The sequence below is a fragment of the Sus scrofa genome, chromosome X, assembly GCF_054392235.1.
Source record: "Sus scrofa isolate SSC_HxYL_T2T_F1_AM1 chromosome X, Sscrofa_HxYL_maternal_Yorkshire_Landrace_v2.0, whole genome shotgun sequence".
Lineage (NCBI taxonomy): Eukaryota > Metazoa > Chordata > Mammalia > Artiodactyla > Suidae > Sus > Sus scrofa.
In genome coordinates, this window is record NC_139401.1 from 94,539,594 (window position 1) to 94,562,195 (window position 22,602).

At 41.0% G+C, this 22,602-nt stretch overlaps 2 long non-coding RNA genes across 4 annotated transcripts in view; one reads left to right on the top strand and one right to left on the bottom strand.

Annotated features, from left to right (window-relative positions):
- The window catches only part of LOC102158821 (uncharacterized), a 106,316-nt gene that overhangs the window by 71,442 nt on the left and 12,272 nt on the right, over positions 1-22,602 (top strand). The gene's annotated exons all lie outside the window — the stretch shown is intronic.
- Positions 13,475-22,602, bottom strand: part of LOC106508237 (uncharacterized) — a 39,294-nt gene continuing 30,166 nt past the window's right edge. The window contains exons 3-4 of one of the 3 annotated variants that reach the window (XR_014834820.1): positions 14,735-17,845; positions 13,475-14,117 (exon numbers count right to left, since the gene is read on the bottom strand). This is a non-coding gene — a long non-coding RNA (uncharacterized LOC106508237). Of the gene's footprint in view, positions 14,207-14,611; positions 17,846-22,602 lie in introns of all 3 variants that reach the window. The other 2 variants (XR_014834821.1, XR_014834819.1) reach the window with 2 other exon arrangements.

Here is a 22,602-nt window from a genome sequence, read left to right on the forward strand (position 1 = left end):
AAAAAAAAGAAAAAAGGGTAGTACATACATACAATGGAATACTACCCAGCCACAAAAAAGAATGAAATAATGCAATTTGCAGCAACATGGATGCAACTAGAGATTCCAATACTAAGTGAAGTAACTCAGAAGGATAAAGACAAATACCATATGATATCACTTATATGTGGAATCTAAAATATGATATGAATAGGGAGTCCCCGTCGTGGCGCAGTGGTTAACGAATCCGACTAGGAACCATGAGGTTGCGGGTTCGGTCCCTGCCCTTGCTCAGTGGGTTACTGATCTGGCGTTGCCGTGAGCTGTGGTGTAGGTTGCAGACACGGCTCGGATCCCGCGTTGCTGTGGCTCTGGGGTAGGCCGGTGGCTACAGCTCCGATTCAACCCCTAGCCTGGGAACCTCCATATGCCACAGGAGTGGCCCAAGAAATAGCAACAACAACAACAACAACAACAAAAAAAGACAAAAAAAGACAAAAGACAAAAAAATATATATATGACATGAATAAACCTACCTACAAAACAGAAACAGACTCACAGACATAAAGAACAGACTTGTGGTTGCCAAAGGGGAAGGAGGAGGGAGAAGGATGGACTGGGAATTTGGGGTTAGTAGATGCAAACTGTTACATTTAGAATGGATAAGAAATGAAGTCCTACTGTACAGCACAGGGAACTATATCCAGTCTCCTGTGATAGACCATGATGGAAAAGAATATAAAAAAGAATATATATACATATCACTTTGCTGTACAGCAGAAATTGGCACAACATTGTAAATCAACTGTACTTTAAAAAATTTTAAGAAGAAAAAGCACTTGATAAACTCAGCACCCACTGATGACTGCAAAACATCTCTTAAAGTGAAAAATAAAAGAGTAGAGAAAAAAAGAAAAATATAAGAAGCAATCTAAATGTCCATAACTATGTGAGCAAAGGCTAACAAAACCATTTATACTTCTCTATGGGCTTCAAGGCAAAATGGAAAAAACTTTAATTCCAGAGTTAGTTGCTGATCAGGAGATAACAAAGTTATGTCCCTGATTAATATAAAATCCCCTAAAGTCAATACTCTGAACTGAATAATAGTCAAAATGGTGGGTAACTTGAATAGCTGTTGGAATTAAAGGAGATGAAATATAAAGTGCAATTTCTTAAAGCATTTCCTTATATATCACTTTCCTTCCCTCCAGAGCACCTGCCGCAAGGGCAACACCTGAGCTTCTGCCTGAGCCCCACACCCCCCTTAAGGGATAAGCAACTATCTTGGGATGCTGCAAAAAAGCATGAGGTAAAAAGCAGACAGGACATTTTATAATGGATAGATCAGGCTGACAACACCTGAACCCAGCAATCAATTTAGTATCAGAAGAGACAGCTATACAGAATGAGCCTCCTGGGGGTAAAGCTGTAAGAAGCACAGCACCTCATCTGAAGCATTTTTGCCAAAAAATCTGAACTGGATCAAGCATCTAAATCTAATCACCTCTTTTACAGAAATAGAGGAGGAAGGCAGAAGAACGTAAACAACACAATAAGGATAAAATCAACAGATTCAGGAATGCAAACTCCACAGGACAAAAGATGCAATTTCTTAAGCAAATAGTTGGAAGGTTTAAAAAAAAAAAAGGCCTTTGTTACATACATGACACTAAAGACTTCAGAGAAATTACAATTAAAACCACGATGAGATACTAAAGCATGCTTACCTGAACAATAAATATGAGAAAGGTGGAAAATATCAAGTGTTGGTGAGGATAGGGAATATAGCCAGAAAAAAACCACTTTGAAAACTCAGCAATTCCTACTGAGCTCAACATACACAAACCCTATGATGCAGAAATACCTCTTTTAGGTCCGTGCCCAAGAGAAAGTAAAATAAATGTCCACCCAAAAGCTATGCACAAGATCACTCATAGAAACATTTTTTAATTTTGTCTTTTTAGGGCCACGCCCACTGCATATGGAGGTTGCCAGGCTAGAGGTCAAATCGGAGCTGTAGCTGCCGGCCTGTGTCATAGCCACAGCAATGCGGGATCTGAGTCGTGTCTGCCACCTACACCACAGCTCACAACAATGCCTGATCCTTAACCCACTGAGCAAGGCCAGGGATCAAACCTGCATCCTCATGGATACCAATCAGATTTGTTTCCTCTGAGCCATGATGGGAATTCCAGCAACATTTTTTTTTAATGGCCACATCCATGCCATGTGGAAGTTCCTGGGTCAGGGATTGAATCTGAGCCACAGCTGCAACCTACACCACAGCTGCAGCAATGCCAGATCCTTTAACCCACTGTGTTGGCAGGGAATTGAACCCATGCCTCAGCAGTGACCCGAGATGCTGCAGTAGGATTCTTAACCCATTGCACCACAGCAGAAACTCCAGCATTATTTATAATAAAAAACTGGAAAATGCCCAAATCCCCATTACAAATACAGACCCTGTGAAATATCCACACAATATAATATTGTACACTGATGAGAATGATCTATAACTACAAGCAATAATAATGTAAATCACACATATGTTATATTAATTGAAAAGAGCCAGACACGAAAGAGTATATGTTGTATGATTTCAGGAATTTTTCTTAGAATATCCCACTTGAGTTTGGGGAAGGAGAAGAAAATCAACACCCCATTTCCTTGTCTTTGAAATTACTTAGTGTCTTTTTGTCTTTCCTGCAGGTTAACCTCAGAGAATGTATCCTCCTAGCCTTTGGAAACTGACTCACTACACACAGGAACAAGGCTAGCACCATGTCTAATGGGCAGAAAACTGGGTGGGACACAGGAGACACCCAAGGGCCAGACCTAACCCCCTAACTCTAGGTGACCTTGGATAAGTCACCACATTTCCTTTCATCTCACCTATTAAGGGGATCGGACCATCCCTGACACCCAACCAGGGAGGCCCCAGACACAGAGCAATGAGATTGCCATGTGAAAAGCACTCTGAGATAATAAAAAGAAAAGAATTCACCATAAGAGTTCAAATAATTATTTTTTTGTCTTTTTGTCTTTTTAGGGCTGCACCCATGGCATATAGGAGTTCCCAGGCTAGGCGTCAAATTGGAGCTGTTGCTGCCAGCCTATACCATAGGTACAGCAACTCAGGATCCAAGCCTATACTACAGCTCACAGCAATGCTGGATCCTTAACTCACTGAATGAGGCCAGGGATTTAACCCACATCCCCATGAATACTAGTCAGTTCATTAACCACTGAGCCACGACAGGAACTCCCAAATAATTATTTTAAGAGTCAAGTTTTCTAGTGCATAATAACTGTAATAATTATTACTTTTTTTGGGGGGGGCTGCACCCATGGCATGTGCAAGTTCCCGGACAAGGATCGAACCCATGCCACAGCAGCAACTAGAGCCACTGCAGTGATATCGCTGAATCCTTAACCCACTGTGGCACAAAAGAACTTCAAGTTATTACTTTTTTGTTTTTATAGTTATTACCTTTTCATTTTTCTTAGATAAATACCTTCTCTATATGGAAAAATGTTTATGAAGCATAGTCTTCACCCAAATAGATATGGCCCTGGCCTAACATCAGTCACCATGGAAAGGTCTGGAATGCAGTCAAAATTCAACTAATAAATCTAGAAGGATCAACAGAATTGGAAAAGCAACACTTGACAATACCATAGTAACAAGTGATTTAGGTAAGATTCCTGAATGGATGCTCAGTCTGCACCAAATCCCGCAGTAGTCATGGAGTCACCATGGTAACCATGCTGGCCAAGAAAAGCTAGGGGAAAGCAAACTGCCACCATCCTGATTTGTTTCCTAATATGTGCTAGAAATTGAGCAGGACTGACATAACATATAGTAATTAACCCTAAGCATGCCTCACATTAAATATTCCTCACAGCTTCACCAATACACGCATACAAACATATATATATATATACCTAAGTACACACATGATCTCTTCTTCTCTCCCCACTCAAGATCTCAAGAATTCATTGTGGTGGAATAGCTAGGAAGTAAAAAAGAAAAATACAGCAATTCAACAGATTCTTTTTACAATTTTTTATTACAGTTGATTTACAATGTTCTGTCAATTTCTGCTGTACAGCAAAGTGACCCAGCCCCCCCCCACATACACACACACATTCTTTTTCTCATATTATCTTCCATCATGTTCTATCACAAGTGATTAGATATAGTTCCCTCTGCTATACAACAGGACCTCATTACTTATCCATTCTAAATGTAATATTTTGTATCTACTAATCCCAAACTCCCAGTCCATCCCACTCTCTTACCCTCCCCCTTGGCAAACACAAGTCTGTTCTCCATGTGTGTGAGTCTGTTTCTGTACCATAGATAGGTTCATCTGTGCCATATTTTAGATTCCAGATATAAGTGATATCATATGGTATTTGTCTTTCTCTTTCTGACTGACTTCACTTAGTATTGGAATCTCTAGTTGCATCCATGTTGCTGCAAATGGCATTATTTTATTCTTTTTTATGGCTGAGTAGTATTCCATTGTGTATATGTACCACATCTTAATCCATTCATCTGTCGATGGACGTTCAGGTTGTTTCAACTCAAAACAGATCATAGACATAAATATAAAACATAAAACTTCTAGACAGGAGTTCTCATTGTGGCTCAGCGGAAACGAATCTGACTAGCATCCATGAGGTTGCAGGTTCCACCCTGGCTTTGCTCAGTGGGTTAAGGATCCAGCAGTGCAGTGAGCTGTGGTGTGGGTCACAGATGCGGATCAAATCTGGAGTTGCTGCACCTGTGGCATAGGCCAGCAGCTGTAGCTCCGATTCGTCCCCTAGCCTGGAAACTAGGCCGCAGGCGTGGCCTTAAAAAAAAAAAAAGAATATAGAAAATTTCACAGAGGTAAAGAAAGACCTTTACCTTAGAGACTCATATACATAGAATAAATATTTGAAGAGACACTCCGCCAAAGTAGATATACAATGTCAAATAAGCACACAAAAAGATGCTAGTCATCTTTTCTCAAATGTTCAATGTTCAAAGTCATTAGAGAAATGTAAATGAAAACTCTGAGATACCACTACACCTCTCTGAGAAAGGCCAAAATCAAAAAGACTGACCATCCTAAGACTTAGAAAGGCTGTGGAGCATGGAACTCCTGTGGTAATGAAAAATGGTACAAGCACTTTTTTTGTTGTTTTTTAAGGTTTTTTTCCATTATAGTTGATTTACAATGTTCTGTCAATTTCTGCTGTACATCAAAGTGACCCAGTTATACATATATATACACTTTCTCATGTTATCCTCCACCATGTTCCATCACAAGTGATTCAATATAGCTCCCTGTGCTATACAGCAGGATCTCATTGCTTATCCATTCCAAAGGCAATAGTTTGCATCTGCTAATACCAAATTCCCAGTCCATCCCATTCCCTCCCCCTCCCCCTCAGAAACCACAAGTCTGTTCTCCATGTCCATGAGTTTGTTTTTTTCTGTAGGTAGGTTTGATTCCAAAATATAAGTGATATCATATGGTATTTGTCTTTCTCTTTCTGACTTACTTCACTTAGTATGAGTCACTAGTTCCATTCATGTGGCTGCAAATGGCAGTTTTGTTCTTTTTTATGGCTGAGTAGTATTCTGTTGTGTATATATTTCACATCTTCTTAATCCATTCATTTGTCGATGGACATTTAGGTTGTTTCCACGTCTTGGCTATTATGAATAGTGCTGCAATGAACATATGAGTGCATGTATCTTTTTCAGTGAAAGTTTTGTCTGGATATATGCCCAGGAGTGGGATTGCTAGATCATATGGCAGTTCTATATTTAGTTTTCTGAGATACCTCCATACTGGTTTTTATAGTGGTTGTATCAATTTACATACCCTCCAACAGTGTAGGAGGGTTCCCTTTTCTCTACACCCTCTCCAGCATTTGTTATTTGTAGACTTGCTAATGATGGCCATTCTGACTAGTGTGAAGTGGTACCTCATTGTAGTTTTGATTTGCATTTCTCCAATAATTAATGATGTTAAACATTTTTTTTTCATGTTCCTGTTAGCCATCTGTATGTCTTCTTTGGAGAAATATCTATTCAGGTCTTCTGCCCATTTTTCAATTTTTTTTTCTGCAGTTGAGTTGTATGAATTGTCTGTATATTCTGGAGATTAAGTCCTTATTGATTGCATCAATTGAAAATATATTCTCCCATTCTGTAGGTTGTCTTTTGGGTTTTTTTTTTTAATGGTTTCCTTTGCTGTGGAAAAGCTTGTAAGTTTGATTAGGTCCCATTGGTTTACTTTTGTTTTATTTCTATTGCTTCGGGAGACTGACCTAAGACGTTTGTACAGCTGATGTCAGAGAATGTTTTACCTAAGTTCTCTTCTAGGAGTTTCATTTGTCTTGTCTTAAGTCTTTAAGCCATTGTGAGTTTATTTTTGTGCATGGTGTGAGGGTGTATTCTAGTTTCATTGATTTACATGCAGCTGTTCAGTTTTCCCAGCACCACTTGCTGAAGAGACTCTCTTTTCCCCATTTTTCATTCTTTCCTCCTTTGTTGAAGATTGACCATAGATGTCTGGGTTTATTTCTGGGTTCTCTATTCTGTTCCATTGATCTGTATGTCTGTTTTTGTACCAGTACTACACTGTCTTGATTACTGTAGCTTTGTAATACTGTCTGAGGTCTGGGAGAGTTATTTCTCCTGTTTGGTTTTTGTACTTCAGGATTGCTTTGATAATTCTGGGTCTTTCAGGGTCTTTCAATAAACTTTTGGATTGTTTGTTCTAGTTCTTTGAAAAATGTCATGGGTAATTTGATAGGGATTGCATTGAATCTGTAGATTGCTTTGGATAGTCTGGCCATTTTAACAGTATTAATTCTTCCAATTCAGGAGCATGGAATATCTTTCCATTTCTTTGAATCCTCTTTAATTTCCTTGATTAATGTTTTATAGTTCTCAGCATATAAATCTTTCACATCCCTGGTCATGTTTATTCCTAGGTATTTAATTTTGTGGGGTGCAATTTTAAAAGGTATTGTATTTTTATATTCCTTCTCTAATATTTCATGGTTAGTATACAGAAATGATTTCTGAATGTTAATCTTATATCCTGCTACTTTGCTGAATTCATTGATCAGTTCAAGTAGTTTTTATGTGAAGTCCTTAGGGCTTTCTATGCATAGTATCATGTCTTCTGCAAAGAGTGACAATTTTACCTCTTCACTTCCAATTTGGAAAGATTTTATTTCTTTTGTTTGTCTGACTGCTGTAGCTGGACTTACAACACTATGTTGAATAAAAGTGGTAAGAGTGAGCATCCTTGTCTCGTTCCAGATTTTAGTTCCAGATTTTGTCTTGTTTCAGCTTTTCTCTGTTGAGTATTATATTGGATGTGGCTTTGTCATAAATGGCTATTATGTTAATGTATGTTCCATCTATACCCACTTTGGTAAAAGTTTTGATCATGACTGGATGTTGGATTTTGTCAAATGCTTCTTCTGCATCTATCGAGATGATCATGTGGTTTCTGATTTTCTTTCGTTAATGTGGTGCATGACATTGATGGATTTGTGCATGTTGAACCATCCTTGTGAACTTGGGATGAATCCCACTTGGTTGTGGTGTATGATCTTTTTTATATGTTGCTGGATTTGGTTCGCTGAAATTTTGTTGATAATTTTTGTGTCTATATTCATCAAAGATTTTGGCCTGTAATTATCTTTTTTTGATAGGATCTTTGTCTGGCTTTGGTATTAGGGTGATGGTGGCTTCATAGAATATCTTTGGGATTATTTCTTCTTCTTCAACCTTTAGGAGAAGTTTAAGAAGGATGTGTGTATGTTCTTCTTTGTATGTTTGGTAGAATTCGCCTGTGAAGCCATCTGGTTCTGGACTTTTGTTTGTCAGAAGTGTTTTTATTACATATTCAATTTCATTTCTAGTGATTGGTCTGTTCAACTGATTTATTCTTGATTCAGTTTTGGCAGGCTGTATGTCTCTAGAAAGTTGTCCATTTCTTCTAGGTTGTCAAATTTGTTGGCTTATAAGTGTTCACAGTATTATGGTTTTTTTTTTTATTTCTACAATATCCATTGAGATTTCTCCTTTTTCACTTATTTGATTTGAATTCTTTCTCTCCTCTTCTTGGTGAGTCTGGCAAGAGGTTTGTTTACCTTTTCAAAGAACCAGCTCTTGGTTTTATTTATTATTTCTATTGTTTTTTGAATCTCTATTTTTATTTTTTTTATTTATTTTGCTATTTTAGGGATGCAGCAACACTAGATCTGAGCCACATCTGCAACCTACACTACAGCTCAAGGCAATGCTGGACCCTTAACCCACTGAGTGAGGCCAGGTATCAAACCCACATCCTCATGGATGCTAGTTGGGTTCGTCACTGCTGAGCCACAATGGGAACTCCGAGAATCTCTATTTTACTGATTTCCTCTCCAATCTCTATGATTTCCTTCCTTCTGCTGACTTTAGGTTTTATTTGTTCTTCTTTTTCTAATTCTTTTCAGTGGTAGGTTAAGTTGTTGATTTGAGATTTTTCTTTTTTGAGGAAGGCCTGTATCACTACAAACTTCTCTCTAAGAACTGCTTTTGCAGCATCCCATAGATTTTGAATGGTTTTGTTTTCATTATCATTTGTCTCGAGATTTTTTGTTTGTTTGTTTTTAGGGCCACACTGGCAGCATATGGAGGTTCCCAGGCTAGGAGTCCAATCAACCTACGCCACAACCACAACAATGCCAGATCCGAGCCACATCTGTGACCTACACCACAGCTCATGGCAACACCAAATCCTTAATCCACTGAGTTAGGCTAGGGATTGTACCCATGTCCTCATCAGTCCTAGTCGGGTTCGTTAACTGCTGAGCCACAATGGGAACTCCCAAGTCTTGAGGAATTTTTAAATTTCCTTCTGATTTCCACTGTTGACTCATTGTTTTTTCAGTAACATGTTGTTTAGTTTCCATGTAGTCAGTTTTTCTCTTATTTTCCTGTGGTTGATTTCTAGTTCTGTGCCATTGTGGTCAGAGAAGATACTTGAAATAATTTGTATACTCTTAAATTTGTTGAGGTTAGTTTTGTGCCCCAATATGTGGTCAATCCTTGAGAATGTTCCATGTTCACTTGAAAAGAATGTATATTCTGATCATTTTGGATGTAATGTCCTGAAAATGTCAATTAAGTCTAACTTTTCTATTGTGTCATTTAGGATCTCTGCTGCCTTACTGATTTTCTGTTTAGAGCATCTGTGCATTGATGTGAGTGGGGTGTTAAATTCTCCTACTATTATTGTATTCCCATCAATTTCTCTTTTTATGTCTGTTAGTATTTGTTGTATGTATTTGGGTGCTCCTATATTAGGGGCATATATGTTGATGATTGTAATATCCTTTTCTTGAATGGATCCCTTTATCATTAAATAGTGTCCTTCTTTGTCTTTCTTTATGCTTCCTTTTAAAGTCTATTTTGTCTGATATGAGTATTGCAACTCTTGCTTTCCTGTCTTGTCCACTGGCATGAAATATCTTTGTCCATCTCCTCACTTTCAATTTATAAGTGTCCTTGGCCCTAAGGTGAGTTTCTTTCAGACAGCATATTGTAGGGTCTTATTTTTTTCTATCCAGTCTGCCACTCTTATGTCTTTTGATTGGAGCATTCAGTCCGTTGACATTTAAAGTTATTATTATTATTTGTTTTTTTAGGGCCACACCCATGGCATATGGAGGTTCCCAGGCTAGGGATCTAATCGGAGCTGTAGCTACTGGTCTACACCACAGCTCACAGCAACGCTGGATCCTTAACCCACTGAGCAAGGCCAGGGATTGAACCCACAACCTCATGGTTCCTAGTCAGATTCGTTAACCACTGAGCCATGAGGGGAACTCCTTAAGGTAATTATTGACAAGTATATATTTATTGCCATTTTAAACCTTGTTTTCCAGTTGATTCTATGTTTCTTCTTTGTTCCTTTCTTTTTTTTTTTTTTTTTTGGTTGGATGATTTCCTTTTATTTTATGCTTATGTCCTCTTCTATTTTTGTGAATATATTGTTTGATTTTGATTTGTGGTTGCCCTGTTTTCCAAGCATGTTAATCCCTTTCTATATCTTCTTATTTTAGCCTGATAGTCATATAGACTCAAACACATTCTTTAAAAAAAGAGTTTAGATATTCTTACTTTCCTTCCCCATATTTATGATTTTGATGTCTTTTTTTTTTGTGGCCTTTTTAGGGCCTCACCCAAGGCATATGGAGGTTCTCAGGCTAGGGGTTGAATCAGAGCTTTAGCTTCTGGCCTACACCACAGCCATAGCAGTGTGGGATCCAAGCCACATCTGGGACCTACCCCACAGCTTACAGCAACGCCATGTCATTAACCCACTGAGCAAGGTCAGGGATCAAACCTGCGTCCTCATGGATGCTAGTCAAATTTGTTAGTCACTGAGGCACAATGGGAACTCCTTGATGTCCTTTTTTAACATCATGTTTATCCTTTCGCAGTTTCTCGTGCTTATTGTTGCTTTTACAATAGTATTTTTTTCCCTTTTAGATCTGTAGACTGGCCTATTTAAGTGATTACTTTCCAACTGTGATTTCCTCTATTCTATTTCTTCTTACTTCTTTATTATCTAGAGGAGCCCTCTCAGTATTTCTTTTAGAATGGGTTTAGTATTGCTGTACTCTTTTAGTTTTTGTTTTTTGTAGAAAGTCTGTATTTCTCCTTCTATTTTAAATTATATTCTTGCTGGGTAGAACAATTTTTTCCCTTTCAGTATTTTGAATATATCTTACCACTCTTCTGACCTGTAGTGCTTCTGTAGAGAAATCAGCTGATAGCCTTATGGGGGTTCCCTTGTAATTAACTCTTGTTTTTCTTTTGCTGCCTTTAGAATCCTCTCTTTAACTTTTGCCATCTTTATTATCATATGTCTTGGTGTGGGCCTGATTGGGTTCAACTTGTTTGGGGCCCTCTGTGCTTCCCATATCTCGATATCTGTTTCCTTTAGATTTGGGCAGTTTTCAGTCATAAATTCTTCATATATTTTTTTTTGTTTGTCTTTTTTTTAGGGCCACACCCACATATGGAGGTTCCCAGGCTAGGGTTCCAATCAGAGCTGTAGCTGCTGGCCTATGCCACAGCAACTCCATATCCGAGCCACATCTGTGACCTACACCACAGCTATGGCAACACCTGATCCTTAACCCACTGAATGAGGCCAGGGATCGACCCCGTGTCCTTATGGTTACTAGCCAGACTCATTTCCACTGAGCTACAATGGGAATTCCCTTCAAACATATTTTCAATCCCCTTTTCTTTTTCTTCTCTTTCTGGAATCCCAATTATGCATAGATTGGCCTGCTTTATATTATCCCATAGATCTCTTATATTGCTTTCATGTTTTTTCATTTGGTTTTCTGTCTGTCCTGATTGGGTGATTTCCATTATTCTATCTTCCATGTCAATAATTCATTCCTCTACATATTCATTCTGAGTATTTTGTGAGAGCTATCTATTTTTGGCATGAGGGCTGCTTTTGGTTTGGATGTTTGCTATCTCTTTCTTCAGTGTGTGCAGGCTGTTATCCTCTTGATAGGGTACAGTGCGTGCTTCCAGGGAGATGCAGGCAATGGGCAGGGCAGGTAGCCAGTGCCTGCTTGCTCAGCCCTTGAGAGTAACAAGGACCCACAGGAAGGTAACATAGGCTGCTCCTAGTTGCAGGGCCCTGGGGAGTGGCAGTGACCCTGAGGCAGATATAGGCAGTGCCTGGAACATTTGGCAGTGGCAGCAGCAGGGTGTATGCCTTCTCAGGGGAATGAGAGCAACAATGGGTGGTGTTTGGTTGCAGTGTCCTCCTCTGTGCTGACCTCTGAGGTGACTGGGGCAGCAGGTGGTGCCTGCTCATGGACCCCTAGTGGTGGAAGGCCATGCCCACCTCTGGAGTCTGAGATGACTGTGGTGGTTTATGCCCACCACCTGTAGACCACACAAGAATCACCCTATCATGTTTAGCCTGAGCAGAAAGCACCACCTGTAGCCTGTACAAGAGGCACCTCACTGCCTGTAGCCCTGCCCTCCGAGAACCCGAGCACGTGCAGAGAAAGATATTCCTATGCTGGTCTGCCCCTCCTACTCTTGCCCTCCCAACTATGGAAACTTGTTTCTCCTGCGGGCCCAGACCTCCTCCTGGGTTCCCTTGGCTGTGGCACTCCACTCTGAGACTTTGAGGTCCCTCTGTTGCAGCTGATCTCCCCATCAGTTAGGTGGCTTCCCAGGGTGTGGGTTCCTTTCCTTTTTCACAGTTCCCTCTCAGGAATGCTAGTCCCATCCTGATTCCTTTCTCCCTCTCTCTCTCTTTTTTTTCCTTTTGTTCTGCCCAGTTATATGGAGGGTTTCTTGCCCTTTTTTGAGTTTAAGGTCTTCGGCCAGCATTCAGTAGATGTCCTGTGCAAATTGTTCTACATGTAGAAGGGTTCTGTTTTTGTTTTTGTTTTGTCTTTTTGTCTTTCCTAGGGCACACCTGCGGCATATGCAGGTTCCCAGACTAGGGATCTAATCGGAGCTGTAGCCACCAGCCTACGCCAGAGCCACAGCAATGCAGGATCTGAGCCCATGTCTTCGACCTTCACCACAGCTCACAGCAATGCCGGTTCCTTAACCCACTGAGCAAGGCCAGGGATCAAACCACAACCTCATGGTTCCTAGTTGGATTCGTTAACCACTGAGCCACGAGTGGAACTCCTAGATGGGGTTTTGTTATTGTGTTTGTGAGAAAGTGAGTGCCATGCCTTACTCCTCCACCATCTTGATCCTGCCCTGGTACAAGCACTTTGGAAAACAGTTTAGCAGTTTCATATAATGTTAATCTCACATTTATCACATGATCCAGCCACAGAACCCCTATGTATTTATTCTAGAATAAGAAAGTCTAGCCCATCCACATATGAATGAATAAAGAATATATATATATCTGAGGTGACTGGCGCAGTATATACACATACACACACAGTAGAATTCTATTCAGCCTTAGAGAAGAATGAAATAATGCCATTTACAGTAACATGGATGGAAGTAGAGACTCCCATACTAAATGAAGTAAGTCAGAAAGAGAAAGACAAACACCATATGATATCACTTACATGTGGAATCTAAAATATCACACAAATGAGCCTATCAATGAAACAGAAACAGACTCACAGACATAGAGAACAGACTTGTGATTGCCAAAGGGGAGTGAGAGAGAGAGGGATGCACTGGGAGTTTGGTGGTACTAGATAGAGACTATTACTTATGGAAGGGATAAACAAAAAGGTATAGCACAGGGAACTATATTCAATATCCTGAGAAAAATCATAATGGAAAAGAATATTTTTTTAAAAAGAATGTGTATATATAACTGAATCACTTTGCTGTGTAGCAGAAATTAACATTGTAAATCAACTATACTTCAATTAAAAAAATAAAGTCTATGTCTATGCAAAGTCTCATAAACAAATGTTCATAGTAGCTTTATTTACAAGAGCCCGAAATTGAAAACCATCCAAATATCCATTAACAGATAAATGATAAAACAAATTGCGACATATCCACATAATAGAATATTAGTCAACATTAAAAAGGAGCTATTTGTAAATATAACCAATGGATAAATCTAGAAATAATTAAGTTGAAGGAAAAAAGACCAAAAAATACACATCATATGATTCCATTCATATTAAAATTATGGGATAAGGAAACCAACCTATAGTGATGGAAGATCATTAGTTATCTGGAAAGGAGTAGAGTGATGTGGAGAGAGAGTCAGGAGAGAGTTAGATGGGCAGATTACAAAGGAGCACTAGGAAGTTTTTTGAGTTGATGGATATGTTCATTATCTGGACTGTAGTATTGGATTCAGAGGTGCATAGATATGTCAAAACATTAAAGCATATACTTTAAATATGCATAGCATATTGTATGTTAATCATGCCTCTATAAAGTATTTGAAAGATATATATATATTCATAATTCTCTGTGCAATTAATCAGTTGAAAGACTCCCAAAATTACACTCTTGTAGTATTTTTTTTTTTTTGCTTTTTTTTTTTTTTAAGGGCCGCACCCACGGGCATATGGAAATTCCCAGGCTAGGGGTCAAATCGGAGCTGTAGTCACCAGCCTATGCCAGAGCCACAGCAACGCAGGATCCAAGCTTCGTCTGTGACCTACACCACAGCTCACGGCAATGCTGGATCCCTAACCCACTGAGCAAGGCCAGGGATTGAAACCACATCCTCATGGATCCTAGTTGGGTTCATTAACTGCTGAGCCACGAAGGGAACTCCTATGATCTTATAGTATTAACAGGTACACACTATGTATTACCAAATTGGTCCATACTACATATAACCAAAATAAAAATAATTATTCACAATGAAACATATCCAAATATTTAGGCAAAGCTGATATCTATTTTCATCTGAAATACAGAAATAAAAATATTACATCCTAGGAGTTCCCATTATAGCTCAGCAGTAACAAACCCAACTAGGACGCATGAGGACTTGGATTCTATCCCTGGCCTTGCTCAGTGGGTTAAGCATCCGGCGATGCCGTGAGCTGCGGTGTAGGTGGCAGACACAGCTTGGATCTGGCATTGGTGTGGCTGTGGTGTAGGCTGGCAGCTACAGCTCCTATTTGACCCCTAACCCGGGAACTTCCATATGCTGTGGGTACAGACCTAAAAAGATGGGAAAAAAATTACATCCTAGGAAAATCATCATATTTAAGAGCAACTGGTTTTTTTAGGGAACGAGGCTGATTATCATTATAATAGGGCAAACTCTAGGGTAATAATTCTTTATTAAAATATACGTTTTAGGAGTTCCTGCTGTGGTGCAACAGGATCAGTGGCATCTTGGGAGTGCTGAGACACAGGTTCGATCTCCGGCCTGGCACAGTGGGTTAAGGATCCAGTGTTGCTGCAGCTGCAGCTTAGGTTGCAACTGCGGCTTGTATCTGATCCCTGGCCCGGGAACTCCATATGCCGTGGGGCAGCCAAAAAATAAAAAATAATATTGAGCTCCAGTAACTGACATTTTAAACTAACACTTGGAAATTTTCTGCCTCTTTAAAAAATTTCATTATTTAAGGGGGAAAAAACGGTGGTCAACAGAAAACAATCTATATCACAATCTCAAAGTGCTAGAAGAGCTAACAACTGCGTATTTCCACACTCATCTGAAAGATACATCGAAATCGGTGATTATTATTTGTACAGTGAAAACAATTTAGGTATATTTATTGCAAATGTACATTAAAGAGCATAACTGGTCTTTAGTAAGTAAGTTCCTTCCACAACTGGACAATCCATTGCTTTTCAGCCAAAAAAAAAAAAAGCTTCTGTCAGATGGGCCTCAGGGCTACTACAAAGCATGGAGCTTTGGAATGACATTCCACCTGCTAAACCTCTTCTCCCATGATGAGATCAAAGTAGCTCCCCTACTTTTAGGCTCGTTTGTGAACTTCACAGGAGCTATTCCACAGCATGCTTTTGTTCAGATCTGTGAACTCACTTGAGCCAGGAGTCAGATCCCACAAAAGATGTGAAGTGTTGGGGTCTCCTCAGGACCACTGCCCTTGAATCTGGAGTAGAAGCTCCAGCCGAACCTCAGGACACAGACCCTCAGAACCTGCCTCCTTCAGACACTTGATATGAGCTCAGCCACTGGCCTCAGAAGCTGCACAGGGTGGGGGAGATCCAGCAGTTACCATGCTTTACTGGTGTAACTGTGTGCCCCTCACCGTACTATGCCCCCTTTCTCTGAAAACAAAACACTTTCCCTCTTCAGCCCAGCCATCTGAAACGAACCTTCATATAGGGCAGGTCTGGGGAAATGAGCAATCAGATTCACAATAAAGACATAGGATGGTAACAGCTGGTACTGGAGGAAGGAGGAGGCAATGGACACTGGCATACACTGTTGGTACCAAATAAGAATATCCATTTTCTGAGGCCCATGTTATTCCATGTTATTACTTGAATGGCCTTTGATCCAGAAATCCAATTTCTACCAACAAGAGAGTTTCAGGTGAGGGTTTAGAAAAGGCTTCCCAAGGTGATTCTGACCTGTTTCCAGGTTGGGGGCTGGGGCAGGTAAAGGAGCTACATGAGTTCCGTGATCTGTGAGGGACAGACAGCTAATATTTACGAAGCTTTTTTGAAAACAGGGCCAATGGATAGATTCTTCATGCTCTTGGCTGAATTTAGTCCTCACCACAAACTTGCTGGTGAGGTATTACTGTCCTCTCTTCATGGATGTTAATGACTCCAAGCATGCATTCCTAACCACAGAGAGAGATGGCAAAGAAGATAAAAGGGAGTTCCCATTGCGGTGCAGCAGAAACGAATCCGATTAGTATCCATGAGGATGCAGGTTCGATCTCTGGCCTCACTCAGTGGGTCAGGGATCCAGCATTGCCCTGAGCTGTGGTGTACATCACAGACATGGCTCAGATCTCATGTTGCTGTGGCTGTGGCTGTGACGTAGGCTGGCAGCTTCAGCTCCAATTTGACCCCTAGCTTGGAAACTTCCACATGCCAAGGGTGTGGCCCCCCTCAAAAAATTAAAAGTCCATGTTCCCCACTCAGCCTCTAACCTGGGGGACAGGGTAGGCGTGGGGGTGGAAAGGACATGATGCCTTGTTACTACTGCTTGGCAGGAGGATTTCACTCCCCACCAGGCCTCCACGGATACCACCCAGGTAGGGGTGGGAAGGCACTTCCTTACTGCTCTCCTTGTGGCTTCTGTTAACACCATGGAGGGGAGGAGGCCTCTTTGTCATTGGCTCATCATAAAAGTTCCACTGTCCCACTTGGCTTCTGGTGACCCCAGCCCAGAGAGGGGCTGTTCTACCAGAGAGGAAGCGAAGGGAGCCTCATTATGACTGGGAGTGGGTGGAAGTCAGGCTCCCTGCAGGGTCTCCACTGACATCATTGGGGGCTCAGGGGGGTGGGGTGGTGCTCATTTCTTCCAGGTGGGAATAAGTCCCTCTTTCCCATGAGTTCTTCTCTGATACCACCCCAAAGGGTGGAGAGGGGTACTTGGTTACAATCAAGTGAGCATGGAACCCCCATTTCATACTCAGTCTTCTGGTTTTTTTATGGCACACGGAGTTCCCCAGGTGAGGGGTCAAATCAGAGCTACAGTTGCTGGCCTATACCACAGATACAGAACACCAGATTCGAGCCTCATCTGTGACCTACACCACAGCCCACGGCAATGCCTGATCCTTAACCCACTGAGTGAGGCCAGGGATCGAACCTGCATCCTCATAGTCAGGTTTGTTTCCACTGAACCACGACAGGAATGTGTGTGTGTGTGTGTGTGTGTGTGTGTGTGTGTGTGTGTGTGTGTGTGTGTGTGTGTGTGTGTCTTTTTATTGCCTCACCTGTGACATATGGAGATTCCCAGGCTAGGGGTCGAATCAGAGTGGCAGCTGCCGACCTATACCACAGCCACAGCAAAGCCAGATCCAAGCCACATCTGCGACCTACACCACGGCTCACCGCAATGCTGGGACTTTAACCTACTGAGCTAGGCCAGGGATCGAACCCGAGTCCTCATGGATACTAGTCGGGTTTGTTACCCCTGAGCCACAATGGGAACTCCCTCCTGCTCAGTCTTTGCTGCCGTGGTGAGGGTGCAGCTGTGTTTCATTCTGTGATATTAGGGCAGTTGTTGTCCAAAGGCTTTCTTTCTTAGAAGGTCCTCCCTCTTCTGGTTCTTTGTCTAGGGACAGCAGGCTTTTCTTGGAGCTCTTCTTATCTTCTCCTGTTTGCGTTTTTGGGTCACCCGCTCTTCCAGCACCCCGCCTAGGACAAAAATAAAACCAAAGGAATTCACTGCGTGCATTCCTTGGGTCTCAAAGTCCCAGGCAAATCTGCCTTTTTTTCTCTCCGCCTTTCAGAATCCTATATTTGTTTTAAATATAATATCCAAAGATTTTAGCTGTACCTCATGGGAATAACAGGGAGAAGTGTATCTACTTCTTCTGGTTTCCAAAACAGAAGTCCTTTCCTTCTACTTTTAATAGAAGTAAATAGCACTGTGCCATATAAACCTTTATGTACATTGACTTTTCCACTTAACATTATATTCTGGATATTCCTCCACAGCCCTATGTGGAAATTTTCATCATTCTTTACAACTTACTTAGTGTATACCTTTGTGTGGCTGTTTGGTACTTTATTAATCCATCACACAATTGGTAGAATATTTAGGTTGTTCCCATTCTTTTGCCATTCAAAGAATGCCAGAGTGAATACCTATATATTTATTATTCTATCTATATCTAAAAACTTTTTGTGTCATCACCAATATATCCTTAGGATATTCCTGGAAATAAGATTTGTGAGTCAAAGAGTAAGTGCATATAAAAATTTGCTAGATATTATGAAATTCCCCACCATAAAGAATGTATTAGTTTCCTATGACTACTATAATAAATTACCGCAAACTTGGTGTCATTAAACAACAGAAATATTCTTTCATAGTTCTGAAGGCTAGAAGTCCAAATATAGTTTCAGTGGGCCAAAATCAAGGTGTTCACAGACTTAATTCCCTTCAGATACTATAGGGGAGTCTCCTTGTGTTCTCCAGCTTTTGCTGGCCAGCAATTCTTGGCTGTGGCTCCATCACGCCAGCTTCTACATCCTTGGCCACACTGTTTTCTCTCCTTGTGTCAACTCTCCCTCTACTCCTGTCTTATAAAGACACTTGAGTTTGCCTTTAGGGCCCATTTGGATAATCTAAAATAATCTCTTCATTTTAAGATTCTTAACCTAATTGCATCTACAGACACCCTTTTCCATATAAAGTAATATTTACAGGTTCCAGTGCTTAGGACCTATCTTTGCAGAGACTATTAAGCCTATATTACAGTGATCATACCATTTTGCATCACTGTGAAAAGGGTGTGCAAGGACATGTTTTTCCACGTCCTTACCAACTGAGTGTGTTGACAAACATCTGAGTCTTTGCCAGTCTAATAGTTAAGAAATGGCATCCTAGTGTAGTGCTAATTTCGTCTCTCTTTTTTTCATTTTATGGTCACATCTGCAGTATATGAAAGTTCCCAGGCTAGGGTCAAATCAGAACTGCAGCTGCTGCCTATGCCACAGCCACGCCAGATCTGAGCTGCATCTGCAACCTATGCTGTAGCTTATGTCAATGCCAGATCCTTAACCCACTGAGCAAAGCCAGGGATCAAACCCCCATCCTCATGGATGCTAGTCAGGTTCTAAACCCACTGAGCCACAACAGGAACTCCCTAATTGCGTCTCTCTTTAATAAAGCAAGCTGGAGACTTCTTTCATATGTTTAAAGACAATGTATATATTTTTTATATTAACTTTGATATGGTTTTGTTGTTTCATGCCCCTATATTGATAAGCATTTGTATTGAAGGAATATTAATGCTTTGTTAAAGATGTTAGCTACAGGATGGATTTCCCCTGTGGTGCAATGGATCGGCAGCATCTCTGGAGTAATGGGACACATGTTAGACGCCAGTACAGTGCAGCGGATTAAAGGATCTGGTGTTGGTTGCCAAGATTCAATTCCTGGTCTGGCTGGGAATGTCCATAGGCTGCAGGTGCAGCCATTAAAAAAAAAGACATCAGCTGTAAATATTTTTCTCAGTGTCTTGAAATGGCTAGTGTGTTTTTGCCATGCAGAGTTGTCATTGTTATTCTTATGTTGTCAAATATGTCAACCTTTTTCCTTAATGCTCAGTGCTTAATGCACTGATTTATACTTCCAGATTATACAATTCACTATACTTCTTTTTTTGTCTTTTTTTTGGGGGGGGGGGATGGCACACCCACGGCATATGAAGTTTCCAGGCTAGGGATAGAATTGGAGCTACAGTTACAGGCCTATGCCACAGCCACAGCAACATAGGATCCGAGCCTCATCTGCAACCTACACCACAGCTCATGGCAACACCAGATCCTTTAACCACCGAACAAGGCCAGGGATGGAACCCACATCCTCATGGATCCTAGTCGGGTTCGTTAACCGCCGAGCCACAAAGGGAACTCCCTACAATTCATTATACTTCTAATACGTGTATGGATGTTTCCTTTACACTTAATTCAGAACCATTTGGAATTTATCCCCCCATAAGATAGAGAAATAGATCCTTTTTACCTTTTCAACCTTATGGTTACCTAGCTATCTTAATACCACCTCTTAATCCTCCATCATGACTCCACTGATTTGTAATGCTGCTTTTGCCACAGTCTAAATTAATAAATAAAATTGGGAATATATCACTATTTTCTATAGGTTCATTAATTTTAGTTAACTTATGGACCAGTAAAATAAAAATTAAAATAATATTTTACCTCTACTCACATAGAGCTTTCTTTTCAACATAGAAGGAGTCTGGAGGTCATCAATATCCCTGTATCCTTGCAATCCACCCACCCAACTTCCACCCAGGCTTCCAGAAATCTCTGCCAAATGGGTGTGGGCCACAGTCCCTCCCTCCCACCTTCCCACTCCACAATGTTCAAGCTGCAGTTCAGGCTTCTGTCACGAGGTGGCACCAACATACCACCATCATCAAACTTCACAAAATAAGGTCTGCCAGGAAAAACAAGCAATACTCTTCTTTAAAAGGTAACTTCAGTGTAGAATGATTTTTTTTTTAATTTTTGTCTTTTTTTTTGCCTTTTCTAGGGCCGCTCCCGCGGCATATGGAGGTTCCCAGGCTAGAGGTCTAATCAGAGCTGTAGCTGCCGGCCTATGCCGGAGCCACAGCAACGTGGGATCCAAGGCATGTCTGCGACCTACACCACAGCTCATGGCAATGCCTGATCCTTAACCCACTGAGCAAGGCCAGGGATCGAATCTGCAACCTCATGGTTCCTAGTCGGATTCGATAACCACTGAGCCACAACGGGAACTCCGTGATTCTTAATTCTATCTGAAAAACAAAACAAAACAAAACAAAACAGACCTGATAGTTGTAAAAGAAGAAAGTAGAAACACATATTCCGGTACCTGCAGAGGATGGCAACGGGGTGGTGACACATGGGCGAAGGGCAGCGCATGGCAGGGGGAGGTGACTGAGAGAGGATGGGGCATGGGAGCAGGATCTGAACAGCTGTGTTCAGTATCCTAGACAGAGAATGACACACGGGGTGTAAGATGGTCTGGGAAGGCTGTAATGGGGTTGCGCAATGGAGGTTGAACACCCTCTCTGGGAGGAGCCCCTCCCAAGATATACTGATGAGAGAAGATAGCTGAATAAAGATTATGTAGACTTGGGGTCAACAGCAGATGGAACTGCTTTGAATACATACGAATTTTCCAAACAGAATCGGTATCATAGTAAGCAAACCATTTAAAGACATTTCATACTCTTTGCAAAATGTACAGTCTCCTGGCTGCTCTCTCTTCTAGTGGAACATCAGAGAAGGGTGTGGACTCTGAGTGCCCCAGGGCCAAGAGCTGATAGATTAGAACCAAATGTGATGTCGAGTCTACTAGACAGGTTCCTAGAGCAAAAGTGAGGAGATCAGGTCCCATCACTGGGACACTTTAGGTAAGTCACCACCCTTCCCTCCATTGCCTTCTATACAACAGGGTAATAGTACTCAGTGCTCCCGACCACCCAGGAATATTGTGGAATTTAAGTATGGTTCCAGGTGGGAAAGCAATCTGTGCTCACAGGTGGGAGGGAAGGGCCAGTGCACTTTCCAGTAATTACATTAACAACATCCCAGAAATCACAGAACTCTGCATGGTAGACATTAAATTAATGGTACCCAAAGGTCAGCTGTTTGGTCAGAAGTTTTCAAAGTGTGGTCCAAGGACCACCTCATCAAAATCATCCAGGAGGCCTTGTTAAAACTTGCTCCATCTTAGGTCTGTATCCAAAACAGGGAGATGGGATGAGAGATGTCTCCACTTTTAACAATTTCTCCAGTTGGTGGTGGTATTTATCTAAGTTTGAAAAACTGCTATGGATTTGCAACAAGGTGTTCTTAAAATTTTCCCTTTTTTTAAACCCATGCCACAGCAGTGACAATGCTGGATCCTTAACCTGCTAAGCCACCAGGGAACTCCAAAGGTTTGAATCTTCTGATATCTACTGCCCTTGTCAACATCGCCTGAAACTCAGCTTTAAAAAAATGTGTCTGCTCCTGTATGTCAAACAGGTGACAGTTTCTTCATGTAAGTAATATTTATTCAGAGATTTATATGTGAGGCATTGAACTAAGAAGCACAGGGGACACAGCACAGAGGACAAAACAGGCAGGATCCCTGAAGCTTTCATTCAAGAAAACTGGCAATAAGCAGGCAAGTCAGTAAGCGGGGCAATTTTATATGGGGATGAGTGCTTTGAAGAAAATAAACACATAAACACAATAGAAAATGTTGGGTCAGGGATTACTATAGATGGGGTTGTCAGTGAAACCCTTTTTTTGTGTACCATTAGTTTGGTGCCTACCATGCAGTGGAATTCCAACACTAGACTGAATAAAATTGGCTTTGATATTTCATTAATATGCAAGACCCTTTGAATAGTGCTAGGCACACAGTAACAGTTCAATAACTG